At 45.7% G+C, this 19,239-nt stretch overlaps 1 protein-coding gene across 2 annotated transcripts in view; it reads right to left on the reverse strand.

Moving 5' to 3' along the window:
• Nucleotides 1-18,326, reverse strand: part of tmem198b (transmembrane protein 198b) — a 103,106-nt gene extending 84,780 nt beyond the window's left edge. For both annotated transcript variants that reach the window (XM_059967601.1, XM_059967599.1), the window contains exon 1: nucleotides 18,178-18,326. The gene's annotated coding sequence lies outside the window, so the exon portion shown is untranslated. The remainder of the gene's footprint in view (nucleotides 1-18,177) is intronic.
• Between the last annotated feature and the right edge of the window lie 913 nt (nucleotides 18,327-19,239).

The following is a 19,239-nucleotide window of genomic DNA, read 5'->3' on the forward strand; positions in this document are numbered from 1 at the left end:
GTTGCTCCAACTCAGAGGGAGATTTGATGAGATCAAAAAGACCCAATGCACTTCACCCAGAGATGGAGCACTGCAAAAAAAAAAGTGCTTTATGTAGGAAGTGCTGCTGCCAATTTCAGCTTCATTTATTGATCTGATATACACCGAAACCACCAATGAAATGCATCATTTGTGTTCACCCAAGGATTCACGATACAGGTTTATTTATCACATCTACATTGAAGCATGCAGTGAACTGCGTGGTTTGTGTTATCAATCAGCACATCCAAAGGGTGCTGGGGGCAGCCCGCAAGTGTTGCATTCTGGCAGAATCATCATACATTATGAAATTTCGTTGTTTTGCAGCAGCAGTACAGTGCAATATATAGTAATAAAAACTGTATATATACACACAGTTCCTGAAATGACGAGCGTCTCTTCAGGCTCTTCTATCTCCTTGTCAATGGTGGTAATAAGGGGGCATGGGGGGGGGGGGGGGGGGGGGAGTCCCTCAGTGATGCAAGCCCCCTTTTTTGAGGCGTCACCTTTTGAAGGTGGCGAGACCATGATAGAGCTGGCTGAGTTTACAACTTCCTGCAGCTTTTTTCCAGCCCTGCGTAGTGGCCCCTCCTTACTAGAAGGCGATGCAACCAGTTGGAATGCTCTCCGTGGTACTGACCAATTCCACTCAAACTCCGAATGAAATATTGCCACTGTCATCCCTGCTTTGTAATTGCACCAGTAGGTTGGGCCCAGGATCGATCTTCAGAGATGTTGAGACCCAGGAACTTGAAACTGCTCACCCTTTCCGCTCGATCCCTCGTTGAGAAACAGTGTGCCTTCAACTTCCCCTTCCTGAAGTCCACAGTCAATTCCTTTGACTTACTGACGTTGTTGTGACACCACTCAACCAGCTGATCCATCTCACTCCTGTACACCTCCCCATCACCATCTGAAATTCTGACAACGATAGCTGTGTCATCGGCAAATTTATAGATGGCATTTGAGCTGAGCGCATCCACACGGTCGTGAGCGTAGAGAGAGTAGAGCACCCTCGAGGTGCGTGATCTGCAGACAGCAGGCTTCCAGGTGAGGGAGTCAAGGATCCAGATGCAGAGAGATGAAGACAGGCTCAGGCTTTGATTAGAATTGAGCACTGAGCTAACAGGCTGATGCAAGTATTCAGTGATCCAAGGCCAGTGAGACTGCATCTGTGTAAACCAACACAGCATGCCCACAATGCTTGGTGAAACAGCGAAACAAGCCTCTTTCTGCACACACACCAACTCCTCCTATCCCAGGACAGGCTGCCAGCAGACTTCTCTGGTGGACTTTCAGACTTGTAGGATCCAGGACTTCGACCATCCAGGGAAGGGAAATGTGTAGTGGCATGGCCCTGAAGCTGGTGGACCTGCCGCCCCACAACCCCAACAGTGTGGTTCGATCCTGATCCACTATGGTGTCTGGGTGGAACTTACACCTCTTTACCCCTGCCACCCCCACCCCCCATTCCACCGGTGCTCCGCCCTCATACCAAAGCCATGCAGCTCAGTGGAATAATAGTGCACTGGAATTTGCCCCTGGAGTCTGGGTAAGGGGTAGAACCTGGGGGCAGTTGATGGGAATGGGGGGGATGAAATGGGACCGTTGTATATGGGAGACTAGAGGACAGCACGTGGGTTACGCATATGGTTAAACTGCTTCATTTTTGTTCACGTTTAGTCATTCAGCCATACGCACATATACAGTAAACCAAACCAGGGTCATACAGCCAGACACAGCACATCCAGGCACAAAATAATATTAACACAAGTGTATGCCCTGAAGATTAACAGGTTTATTTATTTAAGACAGTATAATATTACTGGCACTATTATTATAAAACAAGCAGTCATATGAATACGTAAATCAGCAGCAATAAAAGATGGAAAGTGACTAGTGCAGAATGAGTGTGTGAGTTGGTGAGGAGGAGGAGATTGGCAGGGCATTCAGATTGGGTGTACATGTGTGCTGCGTGGGAGCAGGATGTTACAAAAGTCAGGGGTAAAAGAAGCATTACCCAACCTCATAGAAACACACACACACACACAATGCTGGAGGGACTCAGCAGGCCAGGCAGCATCTATGGAAAAGGACACGTCACTCTGAGACCCTTCCACAGGACTGGAGGCAAAAGGATGAGGAGTCAGAGCTCAGGAACCTGACAGTTCTGGTTCTTATGCTGCAGTGCCTTCTATCTGATGGCAGCAGCTCAAAGAGTTTGTGCAAAGGATAGGAGGGGTAACAGCCCACCATATAGATCAGATCATTACACAGTGAACTGGTAGAACAAGGGACAACAATAACAATGTACTGTAGATTAAGATGCAACAGTTACAGAGAAAGTGCAGTGCAGGCCACAATGAGAATTCATCTTTATCTTTTTAAAAGGTCCATTCAGGAGTCTCATAAGATCATTTCATTACACAGTGCAGAGAGGTAGTACAAGGGAAAACAATAACAGAATGAAGTTCAAAAGCGACAGAGAAAGTGCAGTGCAGGCAGGCCAAAAGGTGCAAGGCCATAATGAGGTAGGTAGATTGTGAGGTCAACAGTCCATCTGGTACCAGGGAACCATTCAGTTGTCTTTTAATAGAGGGGCAGAAGCTGTCCTTGAGCCTGGTCATATGTGCATTCAGGCCTTTATATCTTCTGCTCGGCGGGAGAGAAAGGAAGTCAGGAATGGGTGTGGTCTGCTGGGACATCAAGTAGTATATACACAGACAATACAGCAGACACTAAGATGCAAGGCCATAGATTGAGAGGCCAAGACTCCATCTTATCATAGTAGGGGACCATTTAATAACAGTGGGACAGAACCTATCCTCAAGCCTTGTGGTACATGATTTCAGGTTCTTGGCCTCGATAGTGTGAATGCACTTTTCAAGAACTACAGGGCACAAATTTAAGGTGAGAGGGGAAAAGACAGAAACTAGGTGCAGGAGTAGGCTATTCAGCCCTTCGAGCCTGCACCGCCATTCAGTGTGATCATGGCTGATCATCCAACGCAGAACCCTGTACCTGCTTTCTCTCCATACCCCCTGATCCCTTTAGCCACAAGGGCCATATCTAACTTCCTCTTAAATATAGCCAATGAGCCGGCCTCAACTGTTTCCTGTGGCAGAGAATTCCACAGATTCACCACTCTCTGTGTGAAGAAGTTTTTCCTCATCTCGGTCCTAAAAGGCTTCCCCTTTATCCTTAAACTGTGACCCCTCGTTCTGGACTTCCCCAACATCGGAAACAATCTGCCTGCATCTAGCCTGTCCAATCCCTTTAGAATTTTATACGTTTCAATAAGATCCCACCTCAATCTTCTAAATTCCAGTGAGTATAAGCCTAGTTGATCCAGTCTTTCTTCATATGAAAGTCCTGCCATCCCAGGAATCAATGTGGTGAACCTTCTCTGTATGGCAAGAATGTCTTTCCTCAGATTAGGGGACCAAAACTGCACACAATATTCTAGGTGCGGTCTCACCAAGACCTTGTACAACTGCAGCAGAACCTCCCTGCTCCTGTACTCAAATCCTTTTGCTATGAATGCCAACATACCATTTGCCTTTTTCACTGCCTGCTGTACCTGCATGCCCACCTCCAATGACTGGTGTACAATGACACCCAGGTCTCATTGCATCTCCCTTTTTCCTAATCGGCCACTGTTCAGATAATAATCTGTTTTCCTGTTCTTGCAACCGAAGTGGATAACCTCACATTTATCCACATTAAATTGCATCTGCCATGAATTTGTCCACTCACCTAACCTATCCAAGTCACCCTGCATCCTCTTAGCATCCTCCTCACAGCTAACACTGCCACCCAGCTTCATGTCATCCACAAACTTGGAGATGCTGCATTTAATTCCCTCGTCTAAACCATTAATATATATTGTAAACAACTGGGGTCCCAGCACTGAGCCTTGCGGTACCCCACTAGTCACTGCCTGCCATTCTGAAAAGGTCCCGTTTACTCCCACTCTTTGCTTCCTGTCTGCCAACCAATTCTCCATCCACATCAATACCATACCCCCAATACCGTGTGCTTTAAGTTTACACACTAATCTCCTGTGTGGGACCTTGTCAAAAGCCTTTTGAAAATCTAAATATACCACATCCACTGGCTCTCCCCTATCCACTCTACTAGTTACATCTTCAAAAAATTCTATAAGATTCGTCAGACATGATTTTCCTTTCACAAATCCATGCTGACTTTGTCCAATGATTTAATCTCTTTCCAAATGTGCTGTTATCACATCTTTGATAACCGACTCTAGCATTTTCCCCACCACTGATGTCAGACTCACTGGTCTATAGTTCCCCGGTTTCTCTCTCCCTTTTTTTAAAAAGTGGGGTTACATTAGCCACCCTCCAATCCTCAGGAACTAATCCAGAATCTAAGGAGTTTTGAAAAATTATCACTAATGCATCCACTATTTCTTGGGCTACTTCCTTAAGCACTCTAGGATGCATACCATCTGGCCCTGGGGATTTATCTGCCTTTAATCCAATTTACCTAACACCACTTCCCTACTAACATGTATTTCCCTCAGTTCCTCCATCTCACCAGACCCTCGGTTTCCTACTATTTCCAGAAGATTATTTATGTTCTCCTTCGTGAAGACAGAACTATAGTAGTTATTCAAGTGGTCTGCCATGTCCTTGTTCCATATGATCAATTCACATGTTTCTGACTATAAGGGACCTACATTTGTCTTGACCAATCTTTTTCTTTTCATATATCTATAAAAGCTTTTACAGTCAGTTTTTATGTTCCTTGCCAGCTTTCTCTCATAATCTTTTTTCCCTTTCCTAATTAAGCCCTTTTTCCTCCTCTGCTGGTCTCTGAATTTCTCCCAGTCCTCAGGTGTGCCTTTTTTTTTGCTAATTTATATGTTTCTTCTTTGGACTTGGTACTATCCCTAATTTCCCTTGTCAGCTACGGGTGCACTACCTTCCCTGGTTTATTCTTTTGCCAAACTGGGATGAACAATTGTTGTAGTTCAGCCATGCGATCATTAAATGCTTGCCATTGCAGATCTGATAGGAACTTGTGGGGTAACACAAGCATGGTCAGTACATGGAAGTGGTTAAGGCAGGTACATTAACAACATTTAAATATATATTCTGCACCCCGTTTTTCTTATAGTGGTACAGGTTAGGTACATCCCAAAGTTGAAGAGTTCCAAAGGGAGGATGCAACTATGGCTAACAAGGGAAGTCAAAGACAGCATAAAATGAAAAGTGAGGGCATATATTGTAGCAAAAATTAGTGGGAAGTTTGGGAGGCTTCTAAAACCAACATAAAAGAAAAAGCAAAGTAAGTAGAGAAAAGATGAAATACGAAGGTAAGCTAGCCAATGATATAAAAGAGGATACCAAAGTTTTTTCAGATATATAGATGCTACCAAAAAAAAATTTCTGATATACAAAATATAAAAGAAAGGCAAGAGTGGATATTGAACCACTGGAGAGGTAGCAATGAGAGACAAAAAAAATGGCAGGCAAACTTTAGTATTTTGTTTCAGTCGTAACAGTGGAAGACACTAGCAGTATGCCCGAAAGCTGAGAGTGCAAGGGGGCAGAAGTGAGTGTCATTGCTATTACTCAGGAGAAGATACTCGGGAAGCCGAAAGGTCTGAAGGTTGGTGAGTCGCCTGGACCAGATGGTGTACACCCCAGTCTTCTGAAAGAGGTAGCTGAAGAGATTGTGGAGAATCTCCAGATTCTGGAATGGTTCCAGGGGACTGGAAACTTGCAAAGGTCACTCCACTCCCTGAGAAGGGAGGGAGGCAGAAAAATAAAGGAAATTTAGGCTGACTTCAGTGGTTGGGAAAATGCTGGAGACACAAGATAAAAAGGGTTGAAGTCAGCATGGTTTCCTTAAGAGGTCATCTTGCCTGACAAATCTGTTAGAATTTATTGAGGAAATAACAGTCACGATAGACAAAGGAGAGTCAGTGGATTTTTTTTTAAACTTACAATTTCAGAAGGCCCATGACAAGGTGCTTAACAAAATAAGAACCCATATTATAGGAAAGATGTGAGAATGGACAGAAGACTGGCTGACTAGCAGGAGGAAATGAGGGGGAACAAAGGGAGTCTATTTTGGTTGGCTGCTGGTCACAACTGGTGTTCCACTGGGGTCACTTCTTTTCACATTATAAGTCAATGATTTGGTTGACAGAATTGATGGTTTTGTGGCCAAGTTTGCTGACAATACAAAAATAGGTAGAGGGGAAGACAGTGTCGTAGAGGCAGGGATTCTGCTGAAGGACAGATTGGAAGAAAGAGCAAAGACATGGCAGATAGAATATAGTGCAGGAAAGTGTACGGTCATGCACTTTGGTAGAAGGAATAAAGGCGTAGACAATTTTCTAAATGGGGAGAAAATTCAAAAATCAGAGATGCAAAGGGACCTGGGAATCTTTGCACAGGATTCCTTAAAGGTTAACTTGCAAGCTGAGTTGCCAGTGCAGGAAGTAAATGCATTGTTAACATTCATTTTGAGAGGACTGGAATACAAAAGCTAGAATATGTCACCAAGGCTTTATAAGACATTAGTTAGACCATACTTGGGGTATTGTGAGCAATTTTAGACCCATTATCTAAGAAAAGATGTGCTGCCATTGGAGAGGGTATAGAGGAAGTTCACAAGAATGATTCCAGGAATGAAAGGGTTAATGTGTGAGGCACACTCGATAGCTCTAGGCTTGTACTCACTGGAGTTTAGAGGAATAAGGGTGGGGGGGGGGGAAAACAGGATCTCATTGAAATCTATTGAAAGGTCTGGAGAGGGTGGATATAAAGAGGATGTTTCCTACAGTGGGTGAGGCGAGGACCAGGGTGCAGAGCATCAGTATAGAGGCTCGTCCACTTAGAAGAGAAATGAGGAGGAATTTCTTTAACCAAGGGGTGGTAAATCTATGGAATTCATTGCCACAGACAGCAATGGAGGCCAAGTCATTGAGTATATTTAAAGTGGAGGTTAATATGTTCTTGAGTAGTCAGGGTGTCAAAGGTTATGGGAAGAAGGCAGAAGAATAGGGTTGAGAGGGATAATAAGTCAGCCATGATGGAATGGTGGAGCAGATTTGATGGGCTGAATGGCCTAATTCTGCTCCTATGTCTTAAGGTCATGGATGGGAAAAATTGAGAGGGATTGAGCAAATGGGCAAATGGGACTAGCTTCAACAGGAATCTTGGTTAGCATGGAGCAGTTGGGCCAAGGGGCCTAGTTTTATTTTGTATTATTCTATATCCTGGTTAGTTTTTAGCCAGTGTAAAGTGGAGAACTCCCCTGCTTTACTGGGAACTTTCTTTATGGTGGATTATGTTCCAGTTTCACACCTCACCAGATAGACACCTTCTGCAACAGTGCATCACTCCTGATAGTTAGAGAGGACAGAAAGAGGCCCTTCAGCCCAACCCATCCATGCCAACCCTTTTACCCATCTGTAGCAATCCAATTTGCCTATATTATGACCCCGTCTTTATTTGCGTATTTAATGCCTGCCTAAACATCTTTTAAACATGGTAATTGTTTCTTATTTTTACCCTTCATTGACTCTGTCAACACTTCCCGCTACCTTGGGAAAGCAGCCAACATACTCAAGGACCCCTCCCACCCTGTTCATTGTCTCTTCATCCCCCCTCCCATCAGGCAGAAGAGAAAAAAGCCTGAAAGCATGTACCACCAGGCTTAAGGACAGCTTCTACCCTGCTGTTATAAAACTACTGAATGGTCCCCGGTATGATAAGATGGACCCTTGATCTCACAATCAATCATGACCCTGCACCTTATTGTCTGCCTGCACTGCTCTCTCTTTATTCCACATTCTGCTTTCCTTTTGTTCTACCTCGATGTACATGTGCAAGGAATAAACTGTAGTTAGGCACGAAAACAAAAGCTTTTCACAGTACTTTAGCACATGACAATAATGAACCAATCCTACCACCTCCTCTGACAGTACATTCCAGATTTCAAACCCCTGAAATTCCCTTTACACCTCCTTCCGCTCACCTTAGATCTCTGCCCTTCTATGTTTGACACCCATACTTCAGGAAAGAGAGTCCAACTATCTCCCCTCTCTCAACCTTAACTATCCACCCAACCCTCACAAAAAGTGCCTGTGGTAGAAAGAGTCATTTAGCACAATTATACACAAGACAGAGGAGCAGGATTAGGTTATTCCTTGGACCTGCTATGCCTTTCAATCATGGCTGATTTCTTTCCCCCCTCATCCCTATTCTCCTGCCTTCTCCCCATAACTTTTGACACTCTGACTCATCAGCCTCCGCTTTAAATATCTCCAATGACTTGGCCTCTATTGTCTGTGGCAATGAATTCCACAGATTCACCACCCTCTGGCTGAAGAAATTCCTCTTCATCTCTGTTCTAAAAGGATGTCCTTGTATTCTGAGGCTGTTACCTCTGGTCCTAGACTCTCCCAATATAGGAAACAGCCTCTCCAAGTCCAACAATACTTCTACTTCCAGTGATTAGTCAGAGACTAAAGACTGCAGCACCAGTAGTGGGGACAAAGAAGGTATGGTTCCTGGATGTCAACATCTCTGAGGATCTATACTGGGCCCAACATACTGATGCAGTTACAAAGAAAGCACAACAGTGGCGATATTTGATGGAATTTGGAGAGAATTGTTACGTCACCAAGACGCCAGCAAATTTCTACAATTGCACAGCCAAGAGCATTCTAATTGTTTGCATCACTGTCTACCATGGAGAGGCCACTGCACAGGACTGGAAAAAGTTGCAGAATGTTGTAGCTCCATCACGGGCACTAGCCTCCCCAGCATCAAGGACACCTTCAAAAGGCAATGCCTCAAAAAGGTGGTGTCCATAACGAGCCCAATTCATCCAGGACATGCCCTCTTAGAAACATAGAAAACTTACAGCACAATACAGGCCCTTCGGCCCACAAAACTGAGCTGTTCATGTCCTTAATATAGAAATTACCTAGTCTTACCCATAGCCCTCTATTTTTCTAAGCTCCATTTACCTGATCCAGGAGTCTCTTAAAAGACTATCGTTTCTGCCTCCACCTCTACTGCTGGCAGCCCATTCCACACACTCACCACTCTCTGGGTAAAAAACTTACCCCTGACATCTCATCTGTACCTACTTCTGAGCACCTTAAAACTATACCTTCTCGTGCTAGCCATTTCAGCCCTGGGAAAAAGCCTCTGACTATCCAAATGATCAATGCCTCTCATCATTTTGTACACCTCTATCAGGTCACCTCTCATCCTCCATCGCTCCAAGGAGAAAAGGCCAAGTTCACTCAACCTATTCTCATAAGGCATGCTCCACAATCCAGGCAACATCCTTGTAAATCTCCTCTGCACCCTTTCTATGGTTTCCACGTCCTTCCTGTAGTGAGGCGATCAGAATTGAGCGCAGTACTGCAAGTGGGGTCTGACCAGGTCCTATATTGTTACAACATTACCTCTCGGCTCTAAAACTCAATCCCACGATTGATGAAGGCCAATGCACCATGTGCCTTCTTAACCACAGAGTCAACCTGCGCAGCTGCTTTGAGTGTCCTATGGACTCAGACACCAAGATCCCTCTGATCCTCCACACTGCCAAGAGATTTACCATTAATACTATATTCTGCCATATTTGACCTACCAAAATTAACCACCTCAAACTTACCTGGGTTGAACTCCATCTGCCACTTCTCAGCCCAGTTTTGCATCCTATCAATGTCCCACTGTAACCTCTGACAGCCCTCCACACTATCCACAACACTCCCAACCTTTGTGTCATCAGAAAATTTACTAATCCATCCCTCCACTTCCTCATCCAGGTCATTTATAAAAATCATGAAGGGGGGGTTCCAGAACAGATCCCTGAGGCACACCACTGGTCACCGATTTCCATGCAGAATATGACCCGTCTACAACCACTCTTTGCCTTCTGTGGACAAGCCAGTTCTGGATCCACAAAGCAATGTCCCCTTGGATCCCACACCTCCTTACTTTCTCAATAAACCTTGCATGGGGTACCTTGTCAAAAGCCTTGCTGAAATCCATATACACTACAACTACTGCTCTACCTTCATCAATGTGTTTAGTCACATCCTCAAAAAATGCAACCAGTCTCGTAAAGCATGACCTGCCTTTGACAAAGCCATGCTGACTATTCCTAATCATATTATACCTCTCCAAATGTTCATAAATCCTGCCTCTCAGGATCTTCTCCATCAACATATCAACCACTGAAGTAAGACTTACTGATCTACAATTTCCTGGGCAATCTCTACTCCCTTTCTTGAATAAGGGAACAACACCCACAACCCTCCAATCCTCCAGAACCTCTCCCATCCTCATTGATGATGCAAAGATAATCGCCAGAGGCTTGGCAATCTCCTCCCTCGCTTCCCACAGTAGCCTGGGGTACATCCCATCCAGTCCCAGCAACTTATCCAACTTGATGCTTTCCAAAAGCTCCAGCACATCCTCTTTCTTAATGTCTATATGCTCAAGCTTTTCAGTCTGCTGCAAGTCATTCCTACAACCGCCAAGATCCTTTTCTGCAGTGAATACTGAAGCAAAATATTCATTAAGTACCTCTGCTATCTCCTCCTGTTCCATACACACTTTTCCACTGTCACACTTGATTGGTCCTATTCTCTCACGTTCTTGTTCTTCACACACTTGTAGAATGCCTTGGGGTTTTTCTTAACCTTGTCCGCCAAGGCCTTCTCTTAGCCCCTTCTGGCTCTCCTAATTTCATTCTTAAACTCCTTCCTGCTAGCCTTATAATCTTCTAGATCTCTATCATTACTTAGCCTTTTGAAACTTTGGTAAGCTCTTCTTTCGTTTTTGACTAGATTTACAACAGCCTTTGTACACCACGGTTCCTGTACCCTACCATGCTTTCCGTCTGATTGGAATGTACCTACGCAGAACCCCACGCAAAAATATCGCCTGAACATTTGCCACATTTGTTCCGTACATTTCCCTGAGAACATCTGTTTCCAATTTATGCTTCCAAGTTCCTGCCTGATAGCCTCATATTTCCCCTTACTCCAATTAAACATTTTCCTAACTTGTCTGTTCCTATTCCTCTCCAATGCTATGGTAAAGGAGATAGAATTGTGATCACTATCACCAAAATGCTCTCCCACTGAGAGAGCTGACACCTGACCAGGTTCATTTCCCAATACCAGATCAAGTACAGCCTCCTCTCTTGTAGGCTTATCTACAAATTGTGTCAAGAAACCTTCCTGAACACATCTAACAAACTCCACCCCATCTAAACCCCTCACTCTAGGGAGATGCCAATCAATATTTGGGAAATTAAAATCTCCCACCACAACAATCCTGTTATTATTACTCCTTTCCAGAATCTGTCTCCCTGTTTGCTCCTTGATGTCCCTGTTACTATTGGGTGGTCAATAAAAAGCATCCAGTAGTTATTGACCCCTTCCTATTCATAACTTCCACCCAGAGACTCCAGACAACCCCTCCATGACTTCCTCCTTTTCTGCAGCTGTGACACAATCTCTGATCAACAATCCCACGCTCCCAACTCTTTTGCCTCCCTCCCTGTCCTTCCTGAAACATCTAAATCCTGGCACTCCCAGTAGCCATCACTCCCCAGCACCATCCAAGCCTTTGTAATGTCCACAATGTCATAGCTGCAAGTTCTGATCCACGCTCTAAGCTCATCCACTTTGTTCATAATACTCCTTGCATTAAAATAGACACATCTCAAACCATCAGTCTGAGCGCGTCCCTTCTCTATCACCTGCCTATCCTCCCTTTCACACCGTCTCCAAGTTTTCTCTATTTGTGAGCCAGCCGCCTCTTCTTCCATCACTTCAGTTCGGTTTCCACGCCCCAGCAATTCTAGTTTAAACTCTCCCCAATAGCCTTTGCAAACCTCCCTGCCAGGATATTGGTCCCCCTGGGATTCAAGTGCAACATGTCCTTTTTGTACAGGTCCCACCTGTCCCAAAAGAGGTCCCAGTGATCCAGAAATCTGAATCCCTGCTCCAATCCCTCAGCCATGCATTTATCCTCCACCTCACTCATTCTATTCTTATACTCACTGTTGCGTGGCACAGGCAGCAATCCTGAGATTACTACCTTTGAAGTTCTGCTTCTTAACTTCCTTCCTAACTCCCTGGAGTCTGTTTTCAGGATCTCCTCCCTTTTCCTACCCACATCGTTGGTACCAATATGTACCACAACCTCTCACTGTTCTCCTTCCCACTTCAGGATATCGTGGACACGATTAGAAACATCCTGGACCCTGGCATCTGGGAGGCAAACTACCATTCACGTTTTTTTCCCGCATCCACAGAATCACCTGTCTAACCCCCTAACTATAGAGTCCCCTATCACTGCTGCCATCCTCTTCCTTTCCCTACCCTTTGGAGCCACAGGGCCAGACTCTGTGTCAGAGGCCATTTCCCCCAGGTAGGCCGTCTCCCCCAACAGTACTCAAACAGGAGTACTTATTGTTAAGGGGAACAGCCACAGGGGTACTCTCCAACATCTGCTTCTTGCTCTTCCCTCTCCTGACTATTACCCACTTACCTGTCTCTCCAGGCCCCGGAGTGACTACCTGCCTATAGCACCTCTCTATCACCTCCTCACTCTCCCTGACCAGACGAAGATCTTCTCATCGTTACCACCAAGGTGGTGGTACTGGAACCTGAAGACATATATTCAACATTTCAGGAACTGCTCCTTCCCTCTACCATCAGATTTCTGAATGGACGATGAAACCATGAATCATACCTCAGTAATTTTCCCCTCTCTGTGATAGTTCTGATTATGTATTACTGGTGCCACAAAACAACAAATTTCATGACGTATGCTGATGATACTAAAGCTGATTCTGACATCCACTCTATGTCTTTCAATATTTATGTTACAACAAAATCTCTCTCCTTCCTTTAAACACCAGTAGGTACAGGCTCAGAACTGGCAAGCATTAACTCTTTCATTCCTGGAATAATTCTTGTGAACCTCCTCTGGACCCTCTCCAATATCAGCATATTAAGCCCCGAGCTGCTCACAGTATTACAAGTGTGGTCTGGACCAATACCTCAGCTTTACATCCTTGCTTGTATCAGCTGGCCCTCTTGAAATGCATGCAAACATTACATTTGCCTTCCTTCCTACTGATATCCATGGCTAGTCAAGAGCTTTGTACTGAGCTGTGTATCATCAAGAACACTGCAGAAATATTGAACTGGAAACTCCTGCAATAGTAGAAACAGTTATATCCACAAGGGAATAGCAGACTGAGAAACAAAAAGCCAAAAAAAAAATGAAACGGTTGCCAGAAGTCTAAAACCAAAGCAGAAAATGTTGGAAACACTCAGCATGTCTGACAAGTGTGGTTTTGCAAAATTTGACCCAAGACCTTAACTGTTTCCCTGTCCCTACAGACACTGCCCGACCTGTTGAGTGTTTCCAGTGATTCTTTTGCAAACCTTGCTGCAGTGACTTAATCTAAAAACAGTATGGTTTACATCAAGCCCAGCAGTTCAAGCTACATGGTAATGTAATACCACAGCACGGGGCTCGCAATCAAAGTCAAAGCAGAGTTTACTGTCAGATGCTCAAGTCCATGTATCCATGGGTGCAATGAAAAAAAAAATTATTCGCAGCAGCATCACAGGTACATAGCATCAGATTAGCAGCATTCACATATATTAAACATAAACTTTACACAATCTTTACAAGAAAAAAACAGAATTAGAAAAACAAATAAAGCTCACGTCAGTGCAATGTTGCTGACTGTAAGTGATCAGGATGGTGCTGGTTGGTTCAGGAACTGAACGGTTGAAGAGAAGTAGTTCAACCCTTCATCCTGCTTCAGGAAAATAACCAACATAATTAAAAATCCCTCCCAGCCCGGACACTCTCTTTCCTCCTCTGCCCCCTCCTCAATCAAGCAGAAGATACAAAAGCCTGGGAGTATGTGACAACAGGGTCAAGGACGCCTTCTACCCCACTGTTAACAGACTCGAATGCACTTCTTATTAAATAAAGATGAACTCTTAATCTGCCAAACTATCCATTTCTGGGCCTTGCATTTTATTTGTCTATCTGCACTGGATTTTCTCTGCAAGAGCAACATTATGTTCTGTATTTGTTCTCATTCTTACTACCTCGAATTTCTCATGTACGGAATGATCTATCTGGATTGTACACAAACAAAAGCTTTTCACCATAAAAGGCAAAAGCAGCATTGCAGCACCAGTTTTAAGATCGGGCTTTAATTCAAGCCGCTGTCCGTGAGGAGTTTGTACGTTCTCCCCGCCACCGCGCGTGCTTCCTCCAGTTTCCTCCAACATTCCAAAGACGTACAGGCTAGGGTCAGTAAATTGTGGGAATGCAAGGAGCACGCTGGCATTTGTGGGCTTCCCCCAGCACAATCCTCGCTGATCTGATTTGACACAAACAACACATTTCCCTGTAGGTTTCGATTTAGTGTGAAATAGTATCAGGGCCGACAGGTTGACATCCAGAGCGGAGATAAAGGCTTGGTCAGCTGAAGGTGAAGGCACGGTGGTGTTGCAGTTAGCCTAACCTCTCACAGCACCAACTGCAAGACTGAGTTCAATTCCCGCCACTGTCTGTATGGAGTTTGTAGATTCTCCCCTTGACTGTGCAGGATTCCTCTGGGGGCTTCAGTTTTCTCCCACATTCCAAAGACGTACAGGTTAGGGTTAATTAGTTATAGGTATACTACATTGGTATCAAAAGTGTTGTGACACTCGTGGGCTAACCCCAGCACATCCTTGCACAATGCTAGTGATTAACGCAAACAATGCATTTCACTGTGTTTCAATGTACATGTGACAAATAAAGCTAACCTTTAAAAATCCCTTTAAAATCTAGTGGGAAGAGACAGAACAGAGTACGCCTACCTCCATTCTATACTTAGCCCTCCAAAATCAGACATGAACATGTAACCTTCTGACTCACAGCCCAGGGTGCAACCCCCACAGCCACGACTAAACCAGCACCTTTGGGCATTGGTTCTGTGGCCTTTTCTCCCCATACTCTATGTTGTACCTCACGATGCCACAGAAGCCCACACCTCTCTGCCACACTTAGAACAAAAAAAAAGTTCAATCATACTCACAAATGCAATATGCCAGCAGCTCTATTAGGTGTTTGAGAAGATTTGCTATGTCACCAAGGACTATCTACAAATTTGCACAGAAGTACAACATTCTCACCGATTAACGCACCTGGTATGGAGTCTGCAATGCACAGGATTGCAGGAGGATTTCAAGGTGGCAGCATTCACCATTAAGAAACCTCACCATGCCCTCTTCTCAATGCTACTATTAAAGAGGTGGTACAGGAACTACAAGGTCTCACCTTGTCAAGCAGCCTCAAGTGTGGCACCTGGTCAAAGGCCTTCTGAAAGTCCAAGTAAAACAACATCCACTGACTTTCCTTTGTTACTTCCTCAAAGAAATCCAATACGTTTATCAGGCAAGATTCTCCCACGAGGAAAACAGGCTGACTTCATGCTATTTTATAATGTACCGCCAAGTACTCAAAAATTTCATCCTTAATAGATTCTCGCCAACCACTGACGTCAGGCTAATTGTCTTCCACTTTCTTCTTTTGCCTCCCTCGCTTCTTAAGGAGTGACGCACGCCTGCACCGCATTTTCCATGCGCTGTCACTGATTCTTCTTGTACATGGAAATAAATTGATCTCGACTCAGCTATTAGCGCACCTGCTAGATAATTTGAATATATAATCAGCCAACCATGTGGCAGCAACTCAATGGGTACAAGCATGCTGACATGAAGTTCAGATGTCGTTCAGACCAAACAGCAGAATGGGGAAGAAATGTGATCCAAGTGACTTTGACCATGGAATGACTGTTGGTGCCAGTTGAGGTGATTTGAGTTTCCCAGAAACTGGTGATTTCCTGGGATTTTCACACACAACAATCTCTAGAGTTCACAGAGAATGGGGAGGAAAAACAAAACAAAAAATCCAGTGAGTGGCCATTCTGTGGGTGAAACACCTTGTTTGTGAGGGATATCAGAGGAGAATAACCAGACTGATTCAAGCTGGCAGGAAGGCAACAGTGACTCAAATAACCACGTGTTACAACAGTGGTTTGCAGAAGAGCATCTGTAAGCACACAACACATTGAACCTTGCAGTTGAAGACCACGGGCATTCACTCAATGCCCTCTTGATGAGGTACAGGAGGCATTTAACAAAGTGGCCACTGAGTGTATATCTATTTTTTTGACATACAACATGGAGTAGGCATTCTGGCCCTTCGAGCCCTACTGCTTAACAATCCCCCAATTTAATCTTAGCCTCATCATGAGACAAATTACAGTGACCAATTGACCTACCAACCAGTATGTCTTTGGACTGTGGGAGGAAACCGGAGCACCCGGAGGAAACCCACAGAGTCTCAGGGAGAACGTGCAAACTCCTTCCAGGCAGCGGTGAGACCGTATGCAGGACAAGTTTCTCCATGTGCCTTTTGACGTGACAATAATAAGCCAAGGACGACAGGCTGAACCAGTCACTCTGGCTTTCCACACAGAGTGTCCAAATCTCTCAGTCCAACACCACCTCCCAACCACCCTGGAGACCAAAACCAGGAAAATCAGTTTTTCCTCAGCCCTTTAACTTCCCCACTGATCACCTCCGAGATTCTTTCTTCATCCCCCCCCCACCTGACTTTACCTATCACCTTCCAGCTTGTACTCCTTCCCCCCTCCCCATCTCCTTCCCCCTGCCTTTTTCGTCCTGACAAAGAGTTTCAACCTGGAACATCAGCTGTTTTTTTTCCCCATTTCCATAGATGCTGCCTGAGTTCCTCCATCAGTTTGTCTGTTTTCCTCCGGGAGCATCAGTGATGCCCTCCCAACAGTCCAATGCCCAGAGACAGAGACAGGTACCGTTGGGTGAGAGGGAGCACGCGGTTCACAGGAGAAGGTCGTGGGATGGAGAGTGTTCGAACCCAGCCTGTGTCACGTAACTCCAGGGAATAACACATCCAAATGACAGACAGAGTAGTGACAACAAACAGCTCAGCACCAAAGAATAACAGGGTATTCCCCTCTCTCTCCTCCTCCCAATCCCCATCTCAAATACCCTTCTCTCCCACACATATTCTTTCCAATATCTTTCCTGTTGTTTTAATCTCTTTCTCGCACTTTCAGCTTCACGATTATTTTAATCTCCCTTCAGTCTCATCCCCTCTCCTCGATACCCCTCTGCAATGCTCCCCTTCATCCATTCTTCTTATGCTTCTCTCTCCATCCCCTTCTACCCCTCCCTTATTCTCTCTTTCCCTCCTTCCACAATTGCCCATCTTCTTCATTTCCTTTCTCACCCTCTGACTCCCTCTCCTCAGCCTCTCCAACATCTCCCTCATTCCTGTCTTTCACCTAACTTCCTCCTCCTCTCCCTTCCCTCCCTCTTTCAACCCTTTACTTTCTCATTCTCTCTTCCCTACCCTCCTCTCCTATACCTCTCCCTCCCTGAATCCCCCACCTCCCATCTCCATCTCCCTCTCCTACACCACTTCCTCCTCACTATCCACATCTCACAGTTCTGTCCTCCCATACCTCCTCTCTCCCCCACCACCCCATTTTCTCTCTTCCCTACACCTCTCCCTCTTGCCCCCTCTCCTACACCCTATCTCTGAGCAGGATGGCGTTGCTCAATACACATCCCAGCAAAGCTGACACCCGTGGCGTGCTCGGCCCCTAGGGTTACAGGGGAATCTGCCTCTCCCCCCATAGTCCTCTTTGTCGGTACCTCCCGCCTCCTCACTGATCCCAACCTTTCACCACCCCCCCACCCCGTTGCAGACTTCATTGGAGAATCCCCCATCCCCAGCCACCCTCTGCACCCCCGCACTCGCCTCACTCACTCCCCCCACCCCTCCTCTCACAACACCGGCTGTAGACAAAGGATACCGAACGGTCCCGAATCACAGCCGGACCCACATCCCACCCCTCGCCGGCACAACGGGACCCGGGGAAGCGTGGGAGGGAGTCAGTTCGCCCAACACCCCCAAAACAGAAACAGACAGTCGAGCCCCTAACCTCCCATTCAAAGAAAGACATCGCACCCTCCCCCCCGTGTATTGCTTTGAAGGCAGAAGGAAGGGTACCCACCTCGGGTTCAGCGAGCGGACCGTCCCCGTCGCCTCCGGAGTCTTTAGCCGTCTCTATTGTTTTGCTTCCATCCAGGGGCAAGTTGTTCCGAGCCTCTCGACACGGAGAGTTCCTGTATCCCTAGCCCACCCGGACCCTGGTCTCTCTCACACAGACTCTGGCAGTCCCCCACCCCCCAGCGCCAGCTGGGTACAAGCCCTCCCACCCTACCTCCCCTCCCTTCAGGGCTCACCTCCACCTCAGCTCCGAACCTCCATGGCAGCAACCACAATAAACACCCCCGCCTCCCGGCTCTGCTAAGTGTTGGGACATTACCTCACTGACAGAGCCTACCAACTCGCCGGCAGGCGGAGAGGGGCAGCCCCATCCTAATCTTAACCCCTCACATACCCTCTGCTTCTTCCCACGCCTTTGGAAAGGGGCTTCCAGGGAGGAAGGTGGGGTGGAGAGGACCGGGAACCCTTCACTTGCGGAGAAAACGGAGCCTATTATTTCACAGTTTGCCGCCCTGCGCGTTATGCAATCCAATGAACCTCTTTCTTTTTCTCTCTCTTTAAATGGATCACTCCACAACAGACACACCGGGAGACACAAGTTATTAACCATTTCCGTGCCGCTCTGTTTACACGCCAGATCCCCATCTACAGAACCAATCAACAAGCATCGATGTATTTGAACTATCTTATGTATTTATATTTACTCTTGTTTGTTTTTAATTGCTCATGTTCTTTATCTTAGTGTCTTTGTTCAATTCTCCACCGAATTCGGATTAACAATTGTTTCGTTCTCCTTTACGCTGCGCACTGGAAATGAGATTAAACAATGTAGAATCTTCAATCTTCGGCCCACAGAACTGAAACTGTCCGACAGTCACACAGAACTGAAACAGATTTGCTTTCAGATTCATTTAAGGACCCCCCCCCCCCCCCACCGCCCAGGACAGGCCCTCTTCCCATTGCTACCATCAGGAAGGAGGTACAGGAGCCTGAAGACACACACTGGGTGATTCAGAGACAGCTTCTTCCCCTCTGCCATCAGATTTCTGAACAGTCCATCAACACG

This window comes from Hypanus sabinus, chromosome 4 (assembly GCF_030144855.1).
Source record: "Hypanus sabinus isolate sHypSab1 chromosome 4, sHypSab1.hap1, whole genome shotgun sequence".
NCBI classification, from domain to species: domain Eukaryota; kingdom Metazoa; phylum Chordata; class Chondrichthyes; order Myliobatiformes; family Dasyatidae; genus Hypanus; species Hypanus sabinus.